At 49.3% G+C, this 18,677-nt stretch overlaps 1 long non-coding RNA gene across 1 annotated transcript; it reads left to right on the top strand.

The window, feature by feature from the left end:
• Positions 1-12,608: 12,608 nt before the first annotated feature.
• On the top strand, positions 12,609-18,036 carry LOC128628314 (uncharacterized). Its single transcript, XR_008392668.1, has 4 exons — positions 12,609-13,017; positions 14,303-14,457; positions 15,068-15,262; positions 16,559-18,036. It is a non-coding gene; the product is annotated as an uncharacterized LOC128628314 (long non-coding RNA).
• Positions 18,037-18,677: the final 641 nt, after the last annotated feature.

The following is an 18,677-nucleotide window of genomic DNA, read 5'->3' as shown; positions in this document are numbered from 1 at the left end:
CAGTGACCCTCTGATTCGCAGGCCCGTGCTCAATCCACTGGACTATGCCAACCAGGGCAATTTGTAATTTTTAAAACATTTATTAGTTTACTTTTTCCTTTTTGATCTCTCCATGAAGATGTTAGCTCCTTGAGGGCTGGAAAAACGTGCCTTTGTCTCCATCATACCCCTTCAGCTTGCACAATCCCCTGCGCGCAGTAGGTCTTTGTGGTGGACCAGGGAGGTAGCTGGTCGCTGCCCTCCAGCATCTGTGGTTCCTTCCGCTATCAGCACTCCACTTTCCCTTTGGGCAAAGCCCCACTTCATTGCTCAGGGTCCCAGTGATTTGGGGCCTGTAGATCCCACCTCTGGCTTGAGGAATGAGGTGTGGCCAATGAGCGGCCCACCCATGGGCAACACTGATTGGCTTAGACGGGAACAAGACCCAAACTCAACCAATGAGATACAACATCGGGACTGACAGGAACTGAGAGGCATTGGCACAGGAGAATGCTCTGCGGAGTTTTCTGCAGCGACCCTGGACTTTATGGGACAAAGGAACTGGCCACCTCACCTTAAAAAAAATCCTAAGAGAGCAACTAATTTTGATCTCTCTCTTGTTCATCTCGAGAACCAAATAATATTGTTACTTCTCATCTGGGGTCTTTGATGATTCAGTTAAAGAGAAGCTTCTATTTCTTTTCATCCAACAAATATTCCTTGAGCATTTATTAAGTTTAAGACTTGAACTGAATTCTGGGCCTGGCTTCAGTTCCTGACAGTGATGTGTTTGCAGGTATAGTATGCTTCAAAATTTTTTTAAATTAAAATTTTATATATATGTATAATACTTTTTAAATATAAAAAACATAAAGACAAGAGAAAGAAGGCCAGATGACCCTTACTGACATTTAAAAAAATAGCACAAGTAACACTTGTACATGGTTAAAATTCAGAAAGGATCAAAAAGTAGCATTCAGGTATAACGAAACATCCACAAATTCAGGGGATTAAAATAATGACTAGTTTTTTTAGCTCATAGACCAAAATTTTTTAAAAAAATGGAACCAGTCTACAAACTCTTAGGAGTTTCCCATGGTTGCTTCTAGAAAACTTGTATGCACCGGTAGGACTATTTTCCCATATATGCCAAAATACTGTTTCGCTTTTAAGTTACAAAAATGATGATAAAATGCATTCTGTTCTGCCTCTTCACTTTTTCATTTAATGTCAGTAGAAAAATGGTCAAGGAGTATGAACACACAGTTCAAAGGAAAGGAAATACAAATAGCTCATAAACGTGTAAAAGGATGTTCAACTTCTTTTAAAATAAGAAAAATGCAAATTAAAAGGACACAGAGAGATCATTTCTCACCTATCAGATTGGCAAAAATCCAAACGTCTGATGCAGCCCATGTGGGCAAGGCTGCGGGGACGGAAGCACTCTTGTGCCTCGTCGGTGGGAGTGAAAATTGGCACATTGCTGCGAAGGGCACTTTGACCGTCTTGCTCAGAGTGACGACTGAATGCACCCTTTGAAGCAATCGCCCTGAGTTCTGAAAGTGCATCCTTCAGATATCTTTGTCTGAGTATCAAATGACATTCCTGCGGGGTCTTGTTTAGAGAGGTTAATTCCAAGGGGAGCTCGCGAGGGCCCGGATCTCGTTTGTCTTGCTCACCTCTGGGTGACCAGTTCTTAGAACAGGGCTTTGGTGCAGCAGATACCATGGAGACAATGCTCACTCCATATCCATTTGTCCCTCAGCCTTTCCCAGCCTCCCTTGCAGTTAGAGTGAACTGTGTGGCTCCTTCCTGCCCAATGGGATGTATAAAAGGGAGACTGGCCACTTCCAGCCTAGCCCTTAAGAAAATCCCATGTGCCCTTCCAGCTGTCTCCTTGCCTGCTGTGTCCAGCTCCAAGACCACAAGCTCCAGATGGCGTGGCCACAAGATGGAGAGCAATTCTCGGTCTGCACCAAAATGCGAAAGCAAGAAATCAACCTTTGCTGCACTAAGTCACTGCTCTTCGGGCATTTGTTCCTGCAGCACAGCCTATTCTATCCTGACTCAAGCACAGATGCTCGACAAACGCCTGTTGGATAAGTCTATGATGCAGGGAGCATTCTCGGGCATGTAGCAGGGTGAGCGAGAGCAACCGCAGCTGTTCGCAGTCATCACATTGCTGGGTCAAAGAGCACGTATTTAAGTACCTAGGGGTACCTCTCCATAGACAGTGCACATGGACCTCCAGACAGTTGACAGTAACTAAAGCTCCCACCCACAGCTACAAGGATAACTAACATATCTTGGTCTCACTCAGTTGCAGGCACTATGCGAGGTGCCATCCTCACAACAGGTGTGATAACTGTCCCCATTTCATGGCTGAGGGAATGGCAGAACCGGCAAGCTTCATAACTTGTTCAAGGTCAGCTGTTAAGATAGCAAGTGTTCTAAAAAAATGACAAATTCCTATTATTCCACTTCTTCAAATGAACTTGGCAAGGCCCAATAATCTATATTGTAAAAAGACTCTCCATATGCTATGAATAGCCAGCTTTAGCAGGCTGGGGGACTTAAGTTAAAGGTGCCAGAGTGGTTTTGTTAAAGCAGCCAAGATACAGGGGCCCCCGGGCCAGGTGTCTTCCTTAGACAGCCTTAACTATTTGATGAGGAGGAATTAACTGATAGAAGGGAATCAAACCTGTGTACTTCCTTCTGTTTAAAAATGTATCTCATGTATATATTTGATGGAATTTTCCAAGCCAGACTAATTTATTTACAGGTGTATCATTTAGCATATAATTTTCTCTGTGGGGTCCAGATACATAAGAGACTGCAATACATTAAAAGTTTCTCTTTCACACAGAAGCCTGATGGGAGCGGTGGCTCAACACCATGACATTGTCAGGGACTTGGGCCCCAACTTGTTCCTCTGTCATCGGCAGCATGTTGTCCCCATCCCAAAGTCCAAGAGACTGGCCATAATGTTTCTGTTCTCTTGTTCTGCTCACATCCCATTGGCCAGACCCCAGTCACACGGTGAGTCCCTCCTGCAAAGGAGGCTGGGAAATGTAGTCCTTATTCTGAGCAGCCTTGTGCTTCTCTGCAGCTCCCGTCATCATACAAGGAAAAAACTGACATTGAGGGACAACTCTCAGACTCCACCACTGGAGGCATTATTAAAGAGTTTAGAATTTCACTTCTGGAACCAAACAGATTACTCATTCCCAGGAACAGCATTGTGCCATATGGTTTCAGAACTGCAGCTGACCGTGACTGCCAATTCCAGGAGGCCTCTCTTGGCTGGTCGCAGGGTTTGTGGCGTGCCTTCTGGTTCTAGCATGCGACGAACACATGCGGGTCCTCAAGCTAATCAGCAGTAATAGAGCACAGCCAACAACGGTTATTTTAAACTTTCTTCGCAAGAGTGTCGTCCCCAGTGCCAGAAGAGAGATTAATGAACATTTTGCTGATTATGTAAGAAGTTGCCCGTAGAAAACCGAGATTCCTTTTGGCTCCGAACTTCTAACCTCTTTCAACAATGTTTTAACACGCTGGATATACAGTTGTTCAGGGACTCCCTGGAGCACCTGCTCCGTGTTCTAGCTCCGTCTCTGGTCTTAGGAGAATCCCCCTCCCACCCCCAACCTCAATACAACTGGATCCCAAGTAAGGCTCCTGGCTCCTAGAACCCACATGAGGTCCTAGGCACTCAGCTAGGTGAATACTTGACCTTTCTGTGCTGGAGGACTTGTTTGACCTGCCTAGTATCCATTTTCCTCACAGCATCATGGTTTTTCCACAGAATAGGCATCCCCAACCTCTGGGCTGCAGACCAGGCTGCAGACTGGTACCAATCAGGTCCTGTCCTGTTAGGAACTGGGCCGCACAGCAGGAGGTGAGCATGAATAAAACATGCCTGAATTATTCCGAAACCATCTGCCCCCCGCCCCCAACCCCAGTCTGTGGAAACACTGTCTTCCACGAAAACAGTTCCTGGTGCCAAAAACAGTTTCAGACCTGCTGCTACAGAGCACTCCTACCTCACTCTCAGTCTGTACATGGGTTAGGTGAGTGAGGCTTAGCTTAGCCACAGTGATTGGTTCAAGGAGAGACATGTGATCTGAGGTAGCCAATGAGACTCAATTGTGAACCACTGGAAAGGATTCACAAAGGAGTTCCTTACCAGCCAGACCTGATGCTGGCTAACCTGGGTCTAGAGCTGCCGTTGTCCGCCTTTGCCATCACTTGTTCATTCCTTCATTCAGCAAATACGTACTGCGTACCTACTATGTTCCAGGCAGGGTTCTAAGCGCCAAGGCTAGAGCAGTGAAAAATAACAGACAAAATCCTTGCCTTCAAGGAGCTAACATTTAATGGAGAATGCAGACAATGAACAAATATGTAATACGATCACATGGAGAAAAAACCAGGATGGGGGGCAGGAGAATGGGGGGTTTGCTATTTTATCTAGCATGGCATGGGAGGAACTCTCTGAGGAAGGACTATCTGAGCAGAGACCCAAGGGAGCAAGGGGACTGCCACATTCCTACCCAAGGCAAGAGCATGCTTGCCATGTCTGAAGAATAACAAAGAAGTCAGTGTGGCTAGAGCAGAGAGCGGGAGAGGAAGAGAAGATGGAGATGAGGGGACGGAGTATGACAGGCCCATTCGGTCAGGACGAAGGCGGATCATCCTGGGAACCATCAAAGAGGGTAGAGCAGGGGAGGAACCTGACCAGGTCCGCACTTTAGAAAGCTCACTCTGGTTATGATGTGGGAGGCAGACTGGAGAGTTTGAAATGTGAGTTGAGTGGTGTGTTTTGGGGATTCTATGATAAGCCACCTGCAACCTGGAGTAACAATTTCACATTTAAAACTGTGCTCCAGACCCTGGCCAGGTAGCTCAGTTGGTTACAGCATCGTCCCAATACACCAAGGTTGCGGATTTGATCCCGGGTCAGGGCCCATACAAGAATCAACCAGTGAGTGCATCAATAAGTGGAACAACAAATGGATGTTTCTCTCTCTCTAATCATTGAATAAAAATGAGAAAAACAAACACAGCACCAGTGTTTCCCAAAACTCAGTCCTCCAATCACTGTCTTCATTACGCATGTCCCCTACTTTCTGCACCATTATCTACTCAATGTTTTTCTTTAAACAAACACACTTATTTTACTTAAGAGTATTTATTTTTAAAGGAAATGCTTTTATCTCTACTGTATCCGTCAACTCAGGCTAGGTTTCACTGCAATAACAAATAACCCCAGAATCTTAGTGGGTTGTTAAAAAGAATGTTTATTTCTGGTCCATGTGGCCTTTTAACTCTAGAATTCAGGTGGTAGAAACAGCCCATCTTTGGGGCAGACCATTCTCCGGGTGGAAAGAAAAGGGCAAATGGCAGAACAACACGCTGGCTCTCAAAGCAACCACTTGGAAGCTTATCTCACACCCTATTGGTCTGAGGAAGCTCCATCACCAAGCCTGCCATCAGCCGAGTCACCAGGGAAATGCCGAAAGGAAGGCCTAATAAATATGAAAAATCTACCAAATCTACTGTAAGAGGAAAATCAACGCTATTTGTCCTCAATAGAAGGTGACTACAAAAGATAAGTATTATAAAAACATTGAACTTTCTTAAAGTGTGGCCAACTAACTTTGCTTTCTGAAGACTCCTAGTCGGAGGCTTGCTCCCTTTTTTTTGTTGTTGAAGAGGGAGATAGGGGAGAATTACAAAGGCACTAAAGACACACTGGCGTCAAACTGAGACTGTTGCCTAGAAATGGTCAGAATGACTGAAGGAAAATGGATTTGTTCGTTATTTAGCAGGCCTTATATCCACTAGGATCTTCCCATGAAACACCTTGGTCTATACTTTACTAGAAGACTTTGTTTTTTAGAATCACCCTGATCAGAGGGTTGAGGAAGGTTGGGCGGCTTGTCCTGGGAGGGCAGGTAAGGAAAGTAGAAGTTTGAGACAGTAAAGTTAGAAGAACCACAGATTTTTGAGGTTCTTGCTGCATTACACATTTCATAAAGTGCCCCCTGAAGTTGTACAACCTAGTATGATTTCCGTGAGTTACCTCATTTAGTTCTCACCTCCGCTCTGCCAGGTAGACAGCATTATCTCCATTTTACAGCTGAGAAAACGGACTCAGAGGGATTCAGTGCTTTGCCCAAGACCCAGCTGGAGGGGATGCTGGGACTTTCCCAGGCTCGCGCTAAACTTGAAGGGGCAAGGTGTAGTTTCAGGATTGGCCACTTGATGTCACCCTCTCCAAACTGTCGGAAGACTTGCCCCGCAGAGTTGGGAGGGTACCGGGTTACTCGGGCTAAAGGCCCCGAGGGAAGCAAAGCCCCGCCTCAGCCTCTCCTGGTCCCCCTGGATGGACCTTCGCCTCTGGGTGGACAGAATTCGTGCCCTGGCTGGTATAGCTCAGTGGATTGAGTGCGGGCCTGCGAACCAGAGGATCGCGGTTCGATTCTCAGTCAGGGCACATGCGTGGGTTGCAGGCCGGTTCCCTGCAGGCCACTTCCCGTACATTGGCAACCGTACATTGATGTTTCTCTCCCTCTCTCCTTCCCTTCCTCTCTAAAGATAAATAAATAAAATCTAAAAAAAAAAAAGAATTCGTGCCTGTTCCCTGTTGGCCCATCGTGCGTGGGATTAGAACTGGGTCTCGCTCAGTGCACACCCTGGGCTAAGGACAGATAGGCAAGATGTGCAAGCCCCTCTAGAGTCTCAGTGGCCCCTCTAGAGTCTCAGTGGTTGGTCTATATTACAGACGAGGAAACTGAGGCCAAGAGAGTTGGAATGACCCGCCCAGCTAGTAAGCAGCCCACTCGAACCTAGTTCAAATGCAGATGTGAGTTAGAAGCTTGGCATTACGATGCAGGGCAAGTCCACGCGGGGGCTGACTGTGTCCATTCTCACTATTTTATAGTGTTTTTCCAACCGTCCAACCCTAGACTCTCTCACACTCTTGGACACAGAGATAATCTGCCTGTTTGGGGAACTGCATTTTTCTTGTCGATGTTGTGTATGGATTTTGTTGTTGTTTGTTTGTTTAATGGAGAAGTTTTCCTCTGACCACCAAGAAAACACTGAGGGTCTACTTTTTAATTTTTTTCATTACCAATTATTCCTAGATAATTATTTTTAAAATGCAGAAAAAGGAAGAAAATAAACTGTCACCCCGAATTCACGCCAGTCTCCCAGAGACTGGCACCATGGACACTCCAAGCATGCCTTTCCAGAAGCTTTCTCTCTCCTCTATCAATGCATTAACATTTTTTTAAGAAATAAGAAAACATACTCGCATGAAAAATAACTGAAAGTATACTCAAATGTTAACAGTGGCTATTTTCCTTCTAATCCTTAATCCCCTGCCCGCCCCCTTCCCCCCCCCCCCAGCTCCAGAACGCCTGCTCCCTCCCCAGAAGCCATCCTGGTTTATTATTTCTCGGGGATCATCACAGAGATATTCAGAGTGTAGATAAGCAGACGTGTGCGTGGATTCCTGGAGCTGTTTCTCTAAATAGAAGCATACCACACACCCTGTTCTGCACTGCTTTGGATCTTTTCTCAACTTAATAATGTACCGTGAAGATCCTTCCAGACCAGCTCCAAGAAAGTGCTCTCCCACTGTCTGAATACCATCATTTAGTTAGCCGGTCCTCTGCTGGGAACTATGTAGACGATTCCGGTCTCATGCTGGGCACGCGACTCTGCAATTAGTGTCCCTTTCAGAGATGTCTCCCCGTCTAGGTGGATCTCCTTCTACGGGAGAAATTCCTCGCGGCTGAACTGCCCAGTCATAGGGCAGACATGTTTTTAAATTTTGAACTAATTGCCTAAGTGTTCTCTGAGGTCATACCTACCTACTGACATTCAGAAAGGTAACCGGCAGTGAGCCCTGGTTTTTCCCACCCCCCGGCAAAGGCCAGCTACTATCAGGCCTCCTGATCTTTGCCTTGACAGACAGCAGGAGAGGCGCTCACCACTCGCCGTAGCTCCAGTCTGCTTATTCTGCCCCTTCAGTCAGGTTGGGGATTTAGAAGTGTATCTACAGGCCATTTGTGTTTCTTTTCTGGCAGCAAAGCCTTCCTGTCCTGTGCCCATTTTTTTCTGTGGGGCAGTTGTCTTTTGTATTCATTTATAAGAGCTCTTTTACATACTAAGAAAATTAGGTTTCTGTTTCTTATATATGTTACAAATAAACATATTTAAAAATACAGATATATCAGACAAAGATGGGATTCCCCCTGCGCACAATTTTTTGAGGCCTTTTTTGAGGCTTATGGTCATTTGATCATATACACTGTGGACCCCCTTTCCTATCGCTAAATAGGCCTTTGCAACAAAATTATTTATTTGGTACTTATTTAAAAATCACTCTGGGTACATTGGGAGTTCTTCAGAAGCAAATGGCTACGGTTTACGTGGACACGAGTGTCAAGGAGGAGGGTTGTGAAGCATCTGATATTTTTATTCACCACCTATTTCTGTATGTTACTTAATCTAATCCTCTCAACAATATTGTGCAGTAAGTAACTTCATTCCCATTTTATAGATGAGGAAACGGAGGCCCAGAGAGGGGTCCTGGGATTTGCCCAAGGTGTCCTGTGGATCTGTGGCCAGTGGGATTCGAACTCATGTCAATCTGTCTCCCCAGACTTCGTTGCCACCTTCTAGTACCTTAAATCCCCCCTTCCCCAGCTAGTCTGGATGAAGAACAACTCTGGGCCAAGTCCCCACCCCCAGGCTAAGGAGTGTCTGTACTTTAGGGATAAGGCCACCAGGAGGCGCCAGGGACACATCCCTTATCAGGCTTGTGGGGCTGGCAACAGGCTAGATCCAGGCACCCTGACATGGGACCGTCCCAGGGGGCCTGCTGATCCTGGGGGCTCGGGGGCCGGAGGCAATTGCCTCCTGCAATGCACAGGACACCCTCCCCAACCTTAACCTCCCCTGAGAGAACATTGCGGCCTCCCAGATGTCTGGCCCTGAGCCATCCCCTCGGATGGTTCCAGCGTCAGCACTGTTGACCCTCAGGGCTGCATAATCCTTTGCCCTGGGGTCTGTCCTAAGCGCTGGAGGATGTTTAACGGCCTCCCGGCTTCTACCCATTAAATGCCAGCAGCACCTCCCCTCAAGCTGTAGCAGCCCTAAATGTCTAGACACTGCCGCGTGCCCCTTGGTTGAGAAGCCCCACTGCGGACCTTCAGGGCCCAAGGGGTCACCTGAGAGACCAAAGCAGGCCCTGCCTGAGGTTATTAGGTAGCAGCCTGGGGGGTGAGACTGACGCCAACCTTTGCTTTACAGGTGAGGAAATAGGCCCAGAGAGGTTCGGTGACTTGCCCAAGGCCACACAGCCTGTAGGTAGCAGAGCTGGAGCTTGAACTGGGTTGTCAGGCTCTAGCATCTGTGCCTTTAACCACCGAACTCTACGGCTGCTCAGGAAAATAGGCATCTTCACTCCTCAGACCCACGGGAATATGCTCTTCCACACACACAAAGATACCTTCTCTCTCGGCTTTCTCTTTACCTATTTTCGTTTTTCCACTTCTGAGGGACAGCTGGGTGCAAGGGATTTTGCGTTCTCCTTATAATTGCACTATGAGAAAAACCCAGGGAAAATGCCATGATAAATGGCAGCTGACACCAACCTCAACATCAGGAAGCCCCTGGGGACCAGTGGGGACTGCGGTGTCCCGGGGCCCTCAGTGGGTCCTGGCACATTGTTTCCTTGTATGTGCGCTGGCTCAATTTTGCACAAGAAGTCAAAAATCTAGAGTTCTAATGCGAAATTTCATAATTTTTAAATAATGACAATCAATTAAAAAATGGAAAACCCTGTGACAACCAAACAAAACAAGTCTGAAGCCCAATACGGCCCCAGAGGTCCCAGTCTGCTGCGTTTCTGGAAGGCACATTCAGTGTCCGGGAACAAACCCTTTCATCTTCTTAGCCCCTTCTGCCTTCCGTCATCATTTGTTTAATTAATTACTGACATATTCATTCCACACACCCGCGCATCTATCCATCCATCTACCCACCATCTATCCATCTGTCCTTCCGTCCATCCGCCCAGCTCCTCGTCCATCCATCCATCCACCCGTCCTTCCATTATCCGTCCATTCACCCGCCCATACGTGAGGAAGATGGTGACCTAATCCCTTCCCTCTAGAAACTCGCCATCTGCTTTAGGAGAAATGAGAGAAATGATGCCAACCACAGGTAAGGATGGAACCAAACTGTTAGATTCGGACTTTGCCACTTACCAACTGGGCAAAGTTGGGCAAAGGATTCCACCTTTTGAACCTGTTCCTCGCCTCTGAAATGGGGCTAATGATAGTGACCTAGGACTTGACTGCAGGCCGGCTGTCAGGGCCAGGCTGGGTCAGGTAACGCACTCGAAGGGGGCACATAGCAGGCCCTCTACAGTCACGGTGGTGTGATCCACGCCAGGCTGCTGGGAGGTGGGGGCTGCGAGGTTGGACAGGCTGCTGGCCCAGACTGGGGGTCTGGGGAGGCTTTGTGGAAGTGGCAGCACCCAGAATGTCCCACGGTGCCCTGTGCTGGGGGAGGGTTGCTTTGTCATTATTCGTACAACTTCCCCCAGGTCGGCTGACACCCACCACTGGCCGCTGCCCGGATGGCTCTGGTTTTCCCACTCTTGCTTCACTTCTAAAGGGCGGCTTTTTCTCTGAGCCCCCGCCCCGCCCGGCCCCGCCCTGGTTTGTGGGAAAACTGTAGGGTGCAGAAAGGGCTCGCGGGCTCCCTTTTCTAGCCTTGTTGTTATTTTCTTCCCATTTAAATGGAAACAATGCTTATTAAAGAAGAGGAAGAAAAAACACATCAAACAAGAAAGAAGAAAAATTATTCTTTTTCCCCTCCTTCTAATGCAACCACATTGAACATTCTGTTTTTATTCTTTCTCCTCAGCCAGGATACCGGTGTGTGTGCATGCATGTGCACACATGTGCATGCACACACACGCACATGTGTGCACATGTGCCCAGATGTAGATCAGGCTGCTCCACTATTTAGTGTTGTGTTTTTGAAAACTTTTCCATCATATCATGAGCATCCCCCCTCCCCCCACCTACTGCTCATCTTCATAAACTTATTTGAAGGGCTGCAGTCATTTATCCAGCAAGTGTTAAGTGAGCAACTACTACAGTCTGTGAAAGAGATGGGAGATGGGGCAGATCACAACAATCAGCCAACCTTTACTGAACGTGAACTCTGGGCCAGATGCTGTTCTTATCACTTGCATTAAACCTCCTTTTCCTCACATCCGTCCTATGAGGTGTGTGTCACCAAAACGTCCATTTTCCAGATGACAAAACTCTGGCCCATGGTATTACAGCTAAGAGGGGAGCCAGCATTTGAATCCAGGTGGGCCATCACAGGGCCTGGATTGTGGACCACTTTGTCACCCACAAACAGGTGACCTCAGTCCTGAGCGGTCAGAGCTGGGCCAGGGATGTACAGGAGCGTGTTGCCGTCCTGAGGAGGGGCCAGGCCCACCTGGGGCATCAGGAAAGGCTTCCTGGAGGAGCAGGTGACTTCTCCGATGAGGAGGTGGGAGGTGAAGCTGCAGGCGGAGGGAGCAGCGATATAAGGACCGGAGTCAGGAGTGGACATGGAGTGCAGACCAGCTGGCGACGCTGACCCTGACTGTGAGGTGGGGGGGCCAGGTAACGCAGAGGCTGTGGGCCCCAGGGAGCCCCAGGGAGCCGGCTGGGGAGGCCTTCTCCCACCCTAGGCCGGGCAGCACCCCTGCGGGCCCCCCAGCCTGTCTGTCCCCCACTGTAGCACCCAGCACCTTGGGCACTTCTTGCCTGTTTGTCATTTCTCCGCCATTCTAGACTGAAGAAAGTTCTGGAAGGAGGGAATCTGAACAGACTGGTTCACTTCTGTGGTCAAGACCTCAGTCAGTGCCAGGCAGGTGAACGCCCCGGGATGAGGTGACGGCAACCAGCACGTGCTGACACCGCCAGGACCTGGCAGTGGTGCCTGTCACAGCCACGGAGACTGGGCCCTCCTGTGGCCCCCGCGGGCCCCTCGGGGCACGAGGCCTCTTCGGGATGTGCCTGAGCCTTCAGATTTGCCAGGACTTTGCTCCGACTTGCCCACAGTGTCTTGTTTGCTTTAGAAGAGGCTCCGGTGAATGTGCCAGCCCTCTCTGGGCGCTCTCAACACGTGCCTGAAGGTCGCAGGGAACCGCGGAGGGGCGGCCTGTGTGCGGCGGCCCCCAGCCTCGGCCCCTTCCCAAACCTGTCTGGGACCCAGCACGGATTCACCCTCCTGGGGTCCGCACCGCCTGCTGCTGTCAGTGGGGAGAGCCTTGGAGGGGCGGCCGCCCCCTCCCCAGCTCGGCGAGGGCCTCCAAGGTAACTATCGACTCCCATCCCCCTTCGCCAAGCCTGCTATCTTATCAGCTCAAACACTTCAGAGTTCAGGCCAAGAAGCCAAAGTCAATTCTGAAAAAGTCTTTAAAAGGCCAAAACACAAACACCAGGGAGGCTGTTTGGTGGGGGATGGGAGGGGTGAGGTGGAGATGAGACTGGGGAAGGGTGAGCCTCAGTCCCTTCAACAGGCTCAGAGGGGCCCTGTCCCGGGCCCTGTTTGCCTGGCGGAAGTCTGGAGCCACCCTCCGTGTCCATCAGGAGGGGAAGGGACTAACACCTACCCAAGTGCCACAGGGTCTCTCAAAAGACCAAAACCCTTTCACACGCGGTGACGCGGAACTGGATTGTGCAGCGGCCGTGAGAGAGAGCAAGGGCCCAGAGCCGGGCGCACAGGCAGGTCCTTCCTGTGCGAAGGGTTAGGGTGGGCCATCCCTCCACGTGCCTGTGTAGGTACAGAACGTTCCTGGAAGCATCCCCCCCGCCCCCGCCCCCGCCCCCGGCGTCTGGAAACGCTCGCTTCCCCTGGGTCGGCAGTTGGGAGGCCGCAGATTCATTTCACACAGCTCGTGCCTTCCGAACGACTTCCCACCGCGGTGCTGTGATGTTACAGAAATAGGTAAGTACTGAGATATCACAGAGATAGATGCGAACGTCAGCGATCTTGTTCCGGGCAAATGCCCAGCAGCACAAAAAGATGAGCTGCAGGAGGTGGCGTGACTTCGGGCGCAGGTCAGACCACTGAAGGTACAGCTCTAGGGGGACCCTCGGCCTGTCGAGATCCCTCTCAGTGGGGTTTAACCACAGGCGAGCAGGGCTTTCGAAGTTCTCTCCTGTTTCATGCACCTGGCTGCTTAAAATGCACTTTCAAAACACCATCTCATGGGAACCCCTCCAAGATTCTATAAAGTAGAATCGGATCACTGTGGAGACCGATGAATTAAACCAACAGATATTTATTCTGTTGGGAGATGAGGATGTGGTGACGAACAAGGCAATCCAGACCCCTGATCTCGTGGCGTGGGTGGGTCGGGATGGAGTGTGGGACAAATAACAAGCAAGCAACAGCAGCCATGCAAATGTGGCCATTCCAGATCGTTAAAGGAGGAGGGAAGACAATGAGACTGGGAAATGCCACTGACGGTGGCTGGTGTGGGGAATGGTCAGCGAGGGGCTCTCGGAGGAGCTGGCACTTGAACCGAGACAGGGATGGGGAAAAAAGAACCCATGGCAAGAAAAGCAGGCGGAGGACGGTACCAGGCAGCGGGAGCAGGCCGTGCACAGGCCCCGCCGAGGCTACACCAAGCACTGCTGTAGGAGGGACCGAGTGGTGGCCCGCTCGGCTGGAGCTTACACAAGGAGCGGGAAGGGTTGGGAGACCCAGTGGGAGCGGTTGGCAGAGGTGGATCCCATGAGCCTCGTGGGCTTGGAGAGGAGTCTAGATGAAGCAGGGAGGCTCAGAGAGGTTAAGTAATCTGTCCAGCGCTGCACATTTAACAGTGGCTGCGCCAAGACTCAGACCGGGGTTTCCCAACTTCCTATCTAGTCCTCTAAACAGTCACATATGTCTACATGTGGCAAGAGCACAAAATGCGTGTTTCCATTCAGCAGAGCCCATGTTCTGAGAACACTGCGGGTTTTTTTTTTTAATTGCATAGAAAAGTGTGTGCATCACAGAGTGAACTGTCACCAAGCGGGCACACTCGTGTGAGCAGCACTCAGATACAGAAACAGCACTCCAGAAGCCCCTTTGACGTCCCCTCCCACCCAGGGAGCCCCCCCCCATCCCAAGTTCAACCAAAGTCCTGAATTCTAAGCCCAGAGATCAGTTTTACTGCTTTTGAACTTTACATTAATGGAATCACACAATCTGTGTGCCTTCTCGTCTGGCTTCTTTCACTCAGCGTTACGAAGATTCATGGCATTTCAGCAGACTTTGCCTGTGTTACAGGCCAGACGGAGATACCGTGTGAGCCATGCGAGAGCTGCCCCTACAGAGTGGGCCAGGAGAAAGCAGCTTCCACGGGAAGCCGTTCTAAGGGCGTCACTAGGCGAAAAAGTAAGGCACAGAACAGCACAACCCATTTTTGTTGGGGTGGGAGGTGGGGCGGGGTGGTTTCCTTTCATGTAGAATCAAAATGACCCTAGAAAATACATTGAATTCTCTCTCAACCCTACTGCGTGCCATGGGCTCTTAGTGTGTTAAAGCCACTGAATGGAGGGGCTGTCTGTGTGCCTGGTGACAAAGAATCTGCTAGCCTCACTCACCTGTGCTGTGTAGATTCTCTCTCACTCCTCCACCCCATTTTTGGCCCATAAGTTGCAAGAACTGAGGGATTTTTGTCTATTTTGTTCAGTTATACTCCCAGTGCCTAGTACATAGTGAATACTGGTTGAGAGTGAATGGAGGACAAATGAAAGAACTGAGTGAAGCAGTCCTGATGGAGGGTGACAGAGAGAGGTGGGGACGATGGCTAACTGGTAGCCCTTGTCCCATCAGAAAGGTGCAATGACCACCTGCATACACCCGAAGTTTCCACGTGGGAACGTGGGCCCAGGGTGGCTGAGCTCCAAGTATAATATTTTGGGGGAAGGCAGAGACGTCTGCCTATGTGTGAAATGTCTTGGTACCATTGCTGATCAAAAATTCCTATCCGATGCTAACCTAGGGTGAGGTGCTGTTCTCCGTGATCTCTAACCGAAGGCAAAAGGCTTCCCGATGTGTCCCCTAGAACCCCAAAGTTCTGGGAAAGCTGAGTGGAGTCCCAGGAGAGGGTGTTGAACAAGCCGACTTGGCCTTTGAGTGCTTCTGAGAAACGAGTGGCATTTTCATATTTAAGTTCTCGAAGCGATTTGATTTCAGGGTAAGTTCCTTTCTCTCCTAATAACTCTCAGTTCCACCCTCTTATTTATACTGAGCCTGGGCATCTTTCCTCCACTCCGGAGCAAAGATCAAAAGTAAATATTGGCAGAACATGGGTTTACTGTAACCCAGATAAGGAACAGCATAGAACAAAAATAGAGAGACTTTCGTGCCCCTCCCACAGTGTCCACCCCGACCAGACTTCCTCAATATTTGTTTATTAATTTTACTTCAGACAAATGCCCGGGATGCATGTTGTCGCCAACTGGGTGAGCCCTGCACTGGTCCAGGGGCTCCTCTTTATACGTGACCCTGGGGACAGCGCCCCCTGCAGTCCTACCGTGGTTGCCTGCTGCATTTATTGAGATCATCGTTTGGGGGGGCCTGGGGAGGGGGGTGGGGGGACGTAGGAATCCTTTTTGCTTTAACAAAAATGTCTGTCTTGTAGAAGTGAGACATGCACATGGAGAAAAATTCAAACAGTGTGAAAGGGCAATAGTGAAACATGTCTCCCTCCTGCCTTCCTCTCTTCTTTCCCCACTGCCCTCTCCGGAAACGCTTCCTGTTGTCTGTTTCTCACCTGTCCTTGGAGATGGACACACGAATCTTTTTCACTCTCCGAATCTCTCTCTCTCATACACACACACACACTGTAACATTTCTTTCTGTTTCCTATGTTTCTCTATCATTTCTTTGGCAACAGTGGTTTATGTGAGGGGGTCAGCAAACTCCAGCCCGTAGGCCAAATCCCCTCTCCTGCATGGTTTTGGACAGCCTGCAAGCTGAGAGCAGTTTTTACATTTTCTTACATTTTTACGTGGTTGGGGAAGAAAACATCACAAGAAGGAGAATACTTCATGATACATGGAAATGATGATGTTAAAATCTCGGTGTCCATCAATAAAGTTTTATTAGAACACAGTCCTGACCGTGTATCCGAGGGCCGTTGGTGGCTGCTTTGTGCTATTGTGGCACACTGCAGCATTCGTCCTGGGGATCACGTGGATCTTTCTGGAAAAGGTCTGTCTATTCCTGGTTACTACTGTACACACCACCATAGACCCCAGAGGTCTTTTGATATTGGCGTGTATTAATTTCCCTCATTCCTTTGAACCAAAGCTCTAGCATAGCTCATTGTGTTGCTGGGCTGCGATTTCTCTGTCCAGTTCTTCCCGTGGGCCCTCAGATTCCTGTGTAAACAAAAAGAGCTCATGTCTGAGGAAAGTGTAAAAATTCCCAGCAAGGACAAGAATCCCAAGCGGTCACTCAGTTTAATATTTGTATCTTGTGCTTTCAGAAATAGTATCTGTGGCCGCCGACGGCAGGAGGGGCAGGCCCCGTGAAGCCGTGAAGCCACGGAGACAGAGGCGGCGTACCAGGAAAGGACTGGACTCAGGCCGCCTGCCCTTCCCGGCTGAGGAAGCCTGGATTACATTTGAGCTGGAGGCTGGATTTGAATCATATTTGCAGATGATGCAAAAATCTTTGTGGGTGTTTATATTCCTCCAGAGGGAGGTTGAAGGCAGAACGCCTTTGAGAAGCTGGAAAAAAGGCCAAGCAGGATAACACAGAACAGTGTTTCCTATTCTTACAACTGCCAAATCCTGAAGTAGATGAAATATTACTTACCATTTTTCTTTAACTGATGTAGTTAAAAAAAAACTATAATAGTTTCATCTGGAGAAATAATATCCACGGTTCTGATGAGTTAGTGATATGCGTATGTTTCAAACTCACATAAATATTTAATAGATGCTAAAATTTAAAATGCACACACACACACAACCTCATCTGCGTACCACCTACAATAATATTGCAAACCAGCAGTGGTGTCTCTATTAAGCGTGTTTAAATGCTGGGTGTCAGACTCTGAGGGTTGCCTGGCCAATGGCCATGCCTCCCCTCCTTCCTGCTGACACCCTGAGTTTTATCTGCGGCCCTGGGAAATAAGCCACACTTGGTTTAAGGGAGTCATGTCCATTGTGCTCTCCCTGACCTGTGATGGGCCCAGGAGCGGCCATGTGACCCAGGTCTGGCCAAAGGGAAACTGCTGGGGGGATTCTGGGAAGCATTTCCTCTCTGATAAGAAAGAGGCACACGGAGAGAGACGTATTTGCCTCTTTCCCTTCCTTCCTGCTTCGGACATTGTTGTGTGACGTGATGAGTGAGCTGTGACCGTCACTTTGTGACATTAGGTGACCAGCCTAGGGACAAGCTAGTGACTCGCTGATGGCGATGGTGGGAAAGGAGAGTGCAAAGAGCCTTGGTCCTTTATGAAGTCTCCGGATGCCAAATACACCCCTGAGTCTCTACGTGCCAGGTGCCTTCTCAGTCAGCGACAAGCGTGGCCACAGCCTGAACGACCCTGACAGGGCCCATCGGTCTTGGGCACCGGCACCCTTGGGCGCTCGACTTGACTTTCCCCAGCCTTAGTTTGCTTGTCCGTAAAAGCACTAATAGTAATACTACTCAGACAGTGATTTTTGAGGACAGAGAAATTTAAATTCACATCGCGCACTTAGCATAAGTGCTGCCGTTGCTATGATTGCGATTCTTATTGATTATTGTCTCTATAATATTTAGAGAATCCTCTAAAAACAGGGGGAAAGGCAACATGGACAGAGACAGGAAGTTGATGGCACCTAATTAAAGGCCACCAGCTGGGCACAGAAAGAGCAGAAAATGATGCGAGTGTCAAGAGCTGACTGAAAGCTGCTGTGGATGAGTCAGAGCTTCAGTAAACATGGAAGCCCGAGGGTGGGGGCGTGGGGGGTGAGGGGTGGGCAGGACCACAACGTGATAGGCAGGGTCCTGGCTATGAACCTTCTGTTCCTCGATTCGTGACTCACACCTTTCCAGGAGCAGGGGCTCTGCATTTGGTTAACTCATCTTTTTAAAGGATGTGGGAACGGGTCCTGAGTCCAGAGGCACGGAGACCATGGCCTGAGGGCTATTTACGTAAGAGAGCAGAAGGCCTCAGGACCGAGGTCATACTGCCGAGTGTGTAATGTACGAAGCAGCTGTTGGTCAAGTGTACAATAGACCAGGAGGGACAGTGTGAGCAGAAGGAGCCCTGCACGATGAGTCACTGAACTCGTGACTCCACAGGGGACCCAAGACCCAGGGAAGTTCCTCTCCGTTTCAGACCTCAGTCTCTCCACGAGCACAGTGGGGATCTAGGGCAACCTATGGTCAGTCCTGTGACTATGACGGAGAAAAATGCGTCTGGCTGCAAGGAACCGGAAATCCAATGGACCATGGCTCAGACAAGCTGGCGTTTATTTCCCTCACATAATATAAAGTTCTCAGGGAGGTAGCTGTTGGTCTTGACTTCATGGCTCGAGGGCATCAGGGCTCTTGCTGGCATCTCTGCACTCCTCTTGGCTTCTCCCTTGGGGCTTCAGTATAAATGCTTC

This window comes from Artibeus jamaicensis, unplaced genomic scaffold (genome assembly GCF_021234435.1).
Source record: "Artibeus jamaicensis isolate MK-2021 breed Jamaican fruit bat unplaced genomic scaffold, CSHL_Jam_final contig_685, whole genome shotgun sequence".
Taxonomy (NCBI): domain Eukaryota; kingdom Metazoa; phylum Chordata; class Mammalia; order Chiroptera; family Phyllostomidae; genus Artibeus; species Artibeus jamaicensis.
Note: the sequence above shows the minus strand (reverse complement) of the source record. Positions and strands in the feature narration are given on the sequence as shown.